General features: G+C 38.8%; 1 protein-coding gene across 1 annotated transcript in view; it reads right to left on the bottom strand.

The window, feature by feature from the left end:
* Positions 1–10,000, bottom strand: part of LOC135098422 (probable serine/threonine-protein kinase DDB_G0282895) — a 20,902-nt gene that overhangs the window by 9,647 nt on the left and 1,255 nt on the right. Inside the window, exon 1 of the mRNA XM_064000783.1 lies at positions 5,410–10,000. This exon is cut by the window's right edge and continues 1,255 nt beyond it. The gene's annotated coding sequence lies outside the window, so the exon portion shown is untranslated. The remainder of the gene's footprint in view (positions 1–5,409) is intronic.

Here is a 10,000-nt window from a genome sequence, read left to right on the forward strand (position 1 = left end):
ACACTAGGAAGAGCAGCCAAACACGTCCATATCACTCCATATTTGGAGGAACTAGAATGACTTAAGATCAAGCAAAAGTACTTCTTTGAGTTACGTGTTGCTATTGTTAATGTGACGCACATAAAAAATTACCACACTGACTCCTCACACTCCCAACTGTTTGTGACGTGAATGAGCATACTATCAATACAAGACAACAACAACAACAACTCTACATATCAAAATGTGATACTTGCATGGCAGAGAAGTCCCTTCAAGTAGCTGGGCCTTCTTTCTGGAACAGCCTCACTCGTGATGTAAAAACAGAATTCTTTGCCTTCCTTTTTACGTTGCCTCAAGAAATATCCAAGTCATCTATTCCAGGTGAAAATTTTACTTATAATGTATGTCTTCTACTTTATTGTTTTTATCTTAATATTTCACTATCTTAGCTTATCGAGTTCATTTATTTCATTCTAATAATGGAAATAAATTTGATTCTCTCTCTCTCTCCTCTCCTCTCCTCTCCTCTCCTCTCCTCTCCTCTCCTCTCCTCTCCTCTCCTCTCCTCTCCTCTCCTCTCCTCTCCTCTCCTCTCCTCTCCTCTCCTCTCCTCTCCTCTCCTCTCCTCTCCTCTCCTCTCCTCTCCTCTCCTCTCTCCTCTCTTCTCTTCTCTTCTCTTCTCTTCTCTTCTCTTCTCTTCTCTTCTCTTCTCTTCTCTTCTCTTCTCTTCTCTTCTCTCTCTCTCTCTCTCTCTCTTGCGCTTTCAGTATTCTTCACACACTCAATCTCCCTCACTCGTCCTTGCACACACACACACACACACACACACACACACACACACACATACACACTGCTTGGTGGAGCAGTGGCTAGCGCGCCGATTCACAGTCGGGTTCAATTTCCGGGTCACTCCAAAAGTCTTTGGACGGACTTCTTCGCAGTGTAACTTCTGTTTACCTAGCAGTGATAAAGTACCTGGTGTAAGATTTACACTTCTGTTTACCTAGCAGTGATAAAGTACCTGGTGTAAGATGGGAGTTGTGACCTGCTGCTTATGTAGGAGAAACAAACTCTGTAAATAAAATACACACCGGGTGACCTCTTCATCCCGGGCCTAGTTACTAGGTCGGTCGGCGCCATCTGGCATAGTATCAAATTGTAAGATACTTCATTAGGGTTTATATATACATAAGATGTAATATGTATGTTAGTATGTAAGTTAATATGTAGTATATGGCAGCTGTAATGCTGCAAGATTAAAAAACCGACTATTATTATTATTATTATTATCATTTACTCACACACACACACACACACACAGACAAAACAAACAGAGAGAGAGAGAGAGAGAGAGAGAGAGAGAGAGAGAGAATGCCTGATGATAAATACGTACCCGCACTCCCCAGTTTACTTTGAAACCCATCATAGTTTTGCCAACTTCCTTTTTTCCCTCAAGTCGACATTGACACATAGCTAATATAGTAGAAGAGTAGACCTCCCTTATAAGGTGATCAAATTCCATCTACCCCTTCTTAATCAATTCATAATGATTTTTGCAAGAATCAATTCATAATGATTTTTGCAAGACTGAAGTCTTTTCAGAGTGAGTTTGTGCATGGGTGGAGGTGCGGGGCGTGTTAGCTTCTACCTCCCCGTCTCCCCCTTTTCATCCCCTCCCCCTTCCTTGTCATGTTACTTAACCGACGCCTCTGAGCGCGCGGGTGAGGCTGTCTGTCTGTCTCCTTTGTCATTTGGCTTGGTTGACCGCTAGGAAACGATGGAGAGCTGGCACGGGAGATTTTTTGTATATTTTTGAAGGCTATACAATTGGACCAGTACAAGTAATACGCCATTACTGCCCTAGGTAGGATAAGTACCTTGCTGGAGCCTGACGGGTGCGGTGCCAGGTAATTTGGATAGACTACGTGATCTTACCATCTCCAGACCACAATCTCCGTCACAACGTCCTGATCGTTTCGTGTCTTGTTCAGAGTCTGGGAGTGGTTCTCGGGTCAAGTCGGCTGTTGTGTACCTGCATCATTAGTGTTTTGTTCCGTTAAATACTACTGGTCTTCAGAGGTCACTGTTTGGGAGCTTTGGGAACGAGAGGATGTCATGATACTCTGCTGGTTGATGGCTCTGTCCTCTCTCCCTGGGCTTTATCGTATACAGGTGGTATTTGTCCTCTGGGACACTGTAAATAGACCGCTTACCAGCAGGAGGATATAATTTTCTGCGAGTTTGGATGGGTTGTCACTAGTGGGCGGCAGCTCACAAAATATAGGCCTTATACTTGTGTGCCCTTCGTCCTAGCTACCCCCCCTCCCCCCTTGCAAGTGGTTTGCTATTCTTTCTCAGCAAGTTGGGGCGTTTTTGGCTTTTATTATACTCCCTTCTCGGTCGGTGGGTTAAACCGGGTGGCGATCTCAGTTCTAATAGTATGGGACGACCAGGAAGGGCCTGGATTCGTCGAATTTATTCCCGCACTTGACTAGAAGGAGCTAGTCTAGGAAAGCTGATCCAAGTGCAGTGGCACATGTGAAGGCAAGTAAACCTGGTTCGTAATAGTCTGAAAATGCCGTTACAGATATTGATGAAAATCTTTTGTTGTTTGTTACTGCCGATGATCCAAGGATGCACATGCAGGGACAGACATCCGATACATCACAAACACACACACACGCACGCACACACTATGACCTCAAGGCTATTATCAACTCAATTTATATGATATTCATGATGACTGATACCCACTCAGTCCATCTTCCTCGTTTCCACACCCATCATTTATCCACGCTCCCTTCTATCTCCATTATTATTATTATTATTATTATTATTATTATTATTATTATTATTATTACTACTACTATTATTATTACTATTATTACTACTACTACTGCTACTACTACTACTACTACTACTACTACTAGTATCACTACTACTACTAGTATTACTACTACTACTGTTGTTGTTGTTATTGTTTTGTTGATGTTGTTGCTGTTGCTACTGCTGCTGCTGCTGCTGTTGTTAGTGGTAGTGTTCTTGTTGCCTTCATGTACTACTTCTACTAGTAGTAGTAGCAGTAGTAGAAGTAATATCAGCAGCAGCAACTGCAGCATCAGAATCAGCAACAGCAGCAGCAGCATTAGTAATAGTAGTAGTAGTAGTAATAGGAGTACTAGTCGTAGTTGTTGTGGTTAGTAGTAGTAGTAGTAGTTGTTGTTGTTGTTGTTGTTGTTGTTCTTGTAGTAATTGCAGCAGCAGTAATAGTAATAATAGTAATAGCAGCAGCAACCGCAGCAGTAAGAACAGCAGCAGCAGCAGAAATAGTAGTAGTAGTAGTAGTAGTAGTAGTAGTAGTGGTAGTAGTATTATGTAGTAGAAGTAGTAGGTCCTCTGAAGGTGCGAGTCCTTAAGGAGTATAATGAAAGGGATCATCCAAAACTTAAGACGTGTTTGGAAATAAAAGTAGGCAGGAAGGAAATGAAAGACTGAGAATACTGCGTAACTCTTGCTCTAGGACGGTCGACAGAAATAGTAGTAGTAGTAATAAAAGCAGTAGAAGTAGTAGGTCCACTGAAGGTGCCAGTCCTTATGGAATATAGTGAAAGGGATTTATCCAAGAGTTTAGAAGTGTTTGGAGTCGGCGGGCTTTTATTGTTATTGAATTTTTGTTGCCCTTGGTGTCCCTTCTACATGAAAAAAAAAAAAAATGAAAGACAGTACTGGAGATAACTCCTGCCTTAGGAAGAAGGTCAAAAGAATAAAGGTTAAAGAAAATAAAATTTCTTCGCACAAGAGGTGTAGGCTTACAAGATCAAAAGAGCAGTTAGTGTGAAAACAGCAGATGCAATCTTGCAGTAAAGAGAGAGAGAGAACCTGAAGATAGCCAGTTAAAAAGGAGAGGAGTTGATGCGGCAAAATGCTTCTGATTCCACCATGTCTAGAAGAGCAGTGTGAGAGGAAAAGCCCACCATAAATATGAAATATACTCCATGCATGGATGGATAAAGCCCCTGTACAGAGTTATCAGCTTGGGGGATGTGGGTGAGAAAAATTGGTGGAGACGACTCTGAACACATAACTTCATAGAAGCTGTTTTATCGATAGATGAGATTTGCATTGCTAGTAAAGGACAGACCGAGGATGTTCAGTGTAGAAGAGGGAAGAGGGAGACAGTTGACTGTTATTGTTATAAATAAAATTGTGTTCCGAGTTGATAGATGGAGGAATTAAAATTTATTGTCAATGAGAAATTTTAGAGAATAAGTAAGACGTTCTGCGGCTTCCCTGCACGAGTTAATTACGGAGGGGTTGGACTTATATGAAAAGACGTGGAAAAGAGCAGAGTAGCTTTTTATTGTTGTTATTGTTGTTTTTAGTTGTTAATAATAATATTATTATTATTATTTATAGTTTTTTCCAAAAAAAAATCAATAAAAAACACGAGGTAAGCAAGCAAATAAGCACGTTCCATTTTTTTTATGCATAATTTTATATAAGGTAAAATGTTCACGATGATTCAAAGGAGAAGAAAAGGAAACGTGAAGAAAGTGTTACTACAGCCTTGTAACAAACACTAACACCAACAACAGTCGAAGAGAGTGGAGAGAATACTACACAGCCTTGTAACAATCACTAACACCAACAATCGAAGAGAGTGGAGAGAATATATATATATATATATATATATATATATATATATATATATATATATATATATATATATATATATATATATATATGCAAAAGAGCGAAGATAAGGAGGGTAAAGTTTACGTAAAATAACGGAGAAAAGAAACAGGAAAGGGGGAAAAGGAAAAAGAGTGCCACAGGCAGAGAGAGAAACAGAGAGAAGTATAAAGGATGATGGAATGCAGAGGTGGAAAAACAAGCGAAGAATAGAGAAAAAGGAAAGAAGAGGTGGGAGTTACAAGAGGAGAAAGTAAAGACGGCAGGAGAGCATTATATTGTTACAAGTTACACAATTCTGGTATTTAATATATGGCACACACACACACACACACACACACACAAACGAACACACCGCGTATTGTATTGGTCAGCACGCTCATAAACAAGGCGGCCCGGTGTGGTGGTCGTAGCTGTTCCCTTGTTCCTAGCTGCTCGCTCTTTGTTTACAAACAAACATGTTTTATCAACACCCGTTTGTTTGTAGTAAACAGTGGGTTCTGAGCATGCGCAGTTTGCGGACGTACAAGGGGACACACAAATAAGCACACAACATGCTGTCATCAATATGGGTGTAGATTCTGTTAAAAGATCAGCCAATTATAGGGATGAAATAGACCCTGTAAAGTATTCACAGCAGTCAAGCTTTCGTTTCTAAATAAAGAGCGGACAGCTACGAATACGACACCAAATTCGAGTCCCGGACGCGGCGAGACAAATGGGAGAGCCTCTTACTGTGTGTAGCCCGTCATCACCTAGCAGCAAGTAGCTACAGGATGTAACCCAAGGAGTTGTGGTCTCGCTGTCCCGGTGTGTGGTGTGGAACTGGTTTCAGGTTTACTCTAAGGTCGGGTCACTATGAGCTTTGAGTTCTTTCTGTAGGGGAACGGCTGGCTGGGTGACGGGCAGACGACTGTAGATAAATGACACACACACACACACACACACACACACACACACACACACACACACACACACACATCAGCAACATAGTCACAGTCTTCCAAAAATATTTATACTGTCATTCCATTTCATAGCACTACATCCTTGCTACTCATAGCAACTAAGTGAATTATTACGTAGTTCCACACTATATTACTAACAGCATTCTGGCTTATTCATTCACAGCACGAAAAATGTATAAAATATTTACATGAATCTTATATCTCTTCAGGTACGTCATTTAGAATGCTGGATTGAAGATGAGTAGCTTTGATGCTTTCTTTATATATATATATATATATATATATATATATATATATATATATATATATATATATATATATATATATATATATATATATATATATATATATGCTGACATTCAGATTATAAGGTTATTCAACTTATCACACATCAGTTCTCTCATTTCCGATCGCTCACTCTAATTCTATTATAATAAATACATCATTTCACAGCCCTTCAGTTTTATCTGTCATATCGACTCGTGTCCAAAGATAACATATAATTATATTACGCATTATCGTCCATTCTGCTTTGTCTAACATAATAATCCTTATGAGAGTGTTGGGTTGGCAGGGCGTTAAGAGGGAAGGTTTGGGGTTCTCTATAAGAAAAAGAGTAATTTTTGTTATGAATAACATTGGCGTTTGAGCAAAGATATTTAAGGACACTCTCTGTCCTTGAAAATATAATTGAGGACAACACTTTAAATGGAATATATACTTAACTGGTGATTTTAATGCTGACCCTTATTTCATCATGAGCCTGGCGCAACTTCACGTTCATTAAAGGAAATGAGTTGCAATGTTGTGACACTGAACAGTTACCGAACAGTAGTAGTTTCACATTTATTGGTTATGGCGACTCACAAAGCAGATGACTAGATCATGTGGGAGTGACGGCAGAAGACTCACGCACTTCGCCTGATTTCAAAATGCTACATGATTTGATTACATGTGATCATGTGCCTTTACCATTCAAGCTATGGGTTACTGGAAGCCAATTACACAATATTGTAAATCATAGTGTAAAGACTGACATACATGTCAATTATAAAGTTGGAAAAAAAAGTAAATATGAATACATTAGAATAGCTAGATATGTTAGGAACTTAGAAAATTGCCACGAGTTTCCATTTCAGGGGCGTATAAAAGTTGGTTGGAGGGACCCTAAGACCTTTATCACCTACCTCTCTTAATATTGATGTTTTGTTTGACAATCTGTGTGCTGCTGTGAAAGTGTATTAAACGATTTGCTTGAAAATAAAGTGAGTACAAACAAGTGCAAAGTTATTATTCCTGGATAGAATAGGAATGTTGAGCACTTGCACTCAGTGGCGAGGGATAAATAAATAACTGGTCATCCAAAGGAAAAGTTGAGCATGGTGATATGATTACTGCCAAAAAAGTCAATGTAAACAAAATGAACTAAGTTAAATATATCAAAGTATTTGAGAATGAAGTTAAGAAAAGAAAGAAATTCCAAATGTACGAATGCTCTCTCGATGGAAAACATTGCCATGAAAAGACATTACAAATATATTTCTGAGAAAATTTGAGTATAGTCAGCTAGAGCACAGAGACCCAGAGAAAGTGTTTATGCACACTTTGTTAAACACTGGCAACATGGAGGCAAGATGTGTCCCGTGTCTCGCTAACACTGCTCAGGAAACCTATTGCACGCCTCAGTCACGGTGTGGGGGGCGATGGTGTTCATTCTGAGTTATTAAAAAGAACCTCTGATGATTTTTTTTTTTAAGCGAACTTTTAAAATGTATGTCTTGTTCACTGTTACCTACCATGCTCACTCCTTAAGGGAACCACTACCCCGAACAACAAAGTACGAGTAAATGTGAATGCCAGCAGTTCTACACCAGTCATGCTAGTCATATAATTTGAAATTGTCTGAATTGATGATAATTTCAGGTATTTTTCAGGAAAAGTATTACTTAATTCAAGACAGTTTGGATTTCAGAAGGGCGTTCTGACCATAAAGTACAACAAATGGTTGTTTTCTAACTTAATTGATTTATCGAAAGCCTTTGATCGGGTCGATCATTTCATTCTGGGCAAAAAGCTAATGCAGCTAAATCTTCCAACATACATAATATCGCATTACTTAAGGAATCACATGGTTTGTGTAAAAAAAAAAAAAAAAAATTAATAATAATAATAATTCCGAAGTCCTTATTTATACATTGAGCAAGGAGTGAGACAGGGTGGTATTTTATCTCCTTTTTATTTGAGATTTACATTAATGATATTTTAAAATGATATATGTAGCGTGGATCAATGATAGCGTGGTTCAGAGATGTATGATGGGCATAAACAAACTTAGCGTAGTGCCGTTTGCTGACGATATATTGCTGTGTGGTCCATCAAAAAGCAGCACGAATTTTATTTTTATCAGATTTCTGTTCTTATATATTATTAGTGACATCGGTCTAAAATATATAAAAAAAAAAAAAAAAAGATAAAACAAAATGCATGGTATTAGGGAAACAATAAACAACGTGAGACATACACTAATATTATTAAATAATGATAGGCTAGAGGTTGCTCACACTAATGGTTATTTGGGACATGTATGTGTGACCTTAAGGGTGATGTGGATCTTAAAAGTGACTAATTTTATTCGAGTTTTCATAAAATTTTAAGGCAGTTTTCAGGATTAGGTAGTACCACATTTTTTTATTCCTTCTTAATCCTTATTGTAAACCAGACTTTGGCTTGCCATTGTTGAATCATAAAGGCACCTTGCAATCTTTTTTTTTTTTTTTTAGGGTTTCTGAAGTTCACTACACTAACTCAATAAAAAGGATGCTACGAATGTCTGTGTATTCCAGCAACTACAAGGTGCTGAGGCACCGCCTGGCTCTCACACAATGCCGCCACCTCAAAAGATTATTACAGCTGAACAATCCAATCATCAAGGCCAATATACCATTTCTTTAAGGAATATTTAAACATTTCGTAAAAAACTAGTTTTAAAGAGAAATACATTGTCTACAGTAGACAAACTCGCTATTACTCAAGATATATTCCCATATTTTGTGCGTCCAGAATCACGAAGAAAGAGATCATCCTACATTTAGTAGAAGAAATAAATGATACTTCTGTCAGTACAGACTACTTTGTTAATACGACTACAGAGTCATCCTCAAACTAAATTTACCTGTGCTGCATACCTCTTACCTACTTACTCCTCTGACTATAAGAAAATCTTTGACTAAACTTCCAAAGTGGAGAACATCCTCTCTTCCCTTTAGCGGAGATCTTATTTCTTGGAGACTTCAATGTTAATTAACTACCAATTGGCTTTTCACTTCCTTCATTGCCATTCTGGTGAACTAGCCTTTAATTTTGCTATCTTCCACGACCTAGAGCAACTGGTGCAACACTACTCGTATTTCTGACCGTCTTGGAGATACGCCCAACATTCTTGACCTTTTCCTCACCTCTAATCCTTCTGTTTATGCTGTCACCCTTTCTACTTCGTTGGGTTCTCTGATCACAATCTCATCATATCTGTATCTTGTCCTATCGCTTTAATCTCTCCTGAGAATCCTCCAAAGCGGAGGTGCCTTTGGCATTTTGCCTTTGAGAACTGGGGAGACTTCAGTAGATATTATTATGATTTTCCTTGGAATGACTACTGCTTCCGTGTCAGATCCATCTGTGAGCTGAGCGCATAATAGAGGTGATTGTGTCTGGCATGAACGCGTACATTCTCTCTTTCTCTAGACCTAAACCTTGGTTTGGAAGCCTGTTCTTGTGCTATACATGATAGAGGGGTGACCCACAAATGGTATTTAAGCCTTTCATCACCTCACGCGCTTTATATTTCTTCCCTGAATCATGCCAAGTTTGTTCTTGTACTAACCAAAATGTCCTTCATCAATAGGAAGTGTCAATCTTTCATGATCAAACTCCCCTCGTGACTTATGTCACCTAGCCATAATATATTCAATAACTTCATCTTTCCCTTTATTTCAACCTAATGGTACAATTGTCATCTCATCTACCTATAAAGCTGAACTTTTCGCTTAAACATTTGCTAAAAACTCTACCTTAGATGATTTAGAGGTTGTTGCTCCCACTCCACCCTCCAACTACTACATTCTACCCATTAAGATCTTTTGCATTGATGTTTTCCATGCCCTTGCTGGGCTGTCACCCTCGAAAAGGCTTATGGACCTTCTATTCTCCGTAAATGTGCGTCCATGCTTCCACCTTGCCCAGTCAAACTCTTCCAACTCTGTTTAATAACATCTACCTTTTCCTTCTTGGTACAATTTTACTTACATTCAGCCTGTTTCTGAAAAGAGTGACCGCTCTAATCCCCTCAAGCTACCGTTCTATTG

The sequence above is a fragment of the Scylla paramamosain genome, unplaced genomic scaffold, assembly GCF_035594125.1.
Source record: "Scylla paramamosain isolate STU-SP2022 unplaced genomic scaffold, ASM3559412v1 Contig61, whole genome shotgun sequence".
In the NCBI taxonomy this organism is placed as follows: domain Eukaryota; kingdom Metazoa; phylum Arthropoda; class Malacostraca; order Decapoda; family Portunidae; genus Scylla; species Scylla paramamosain.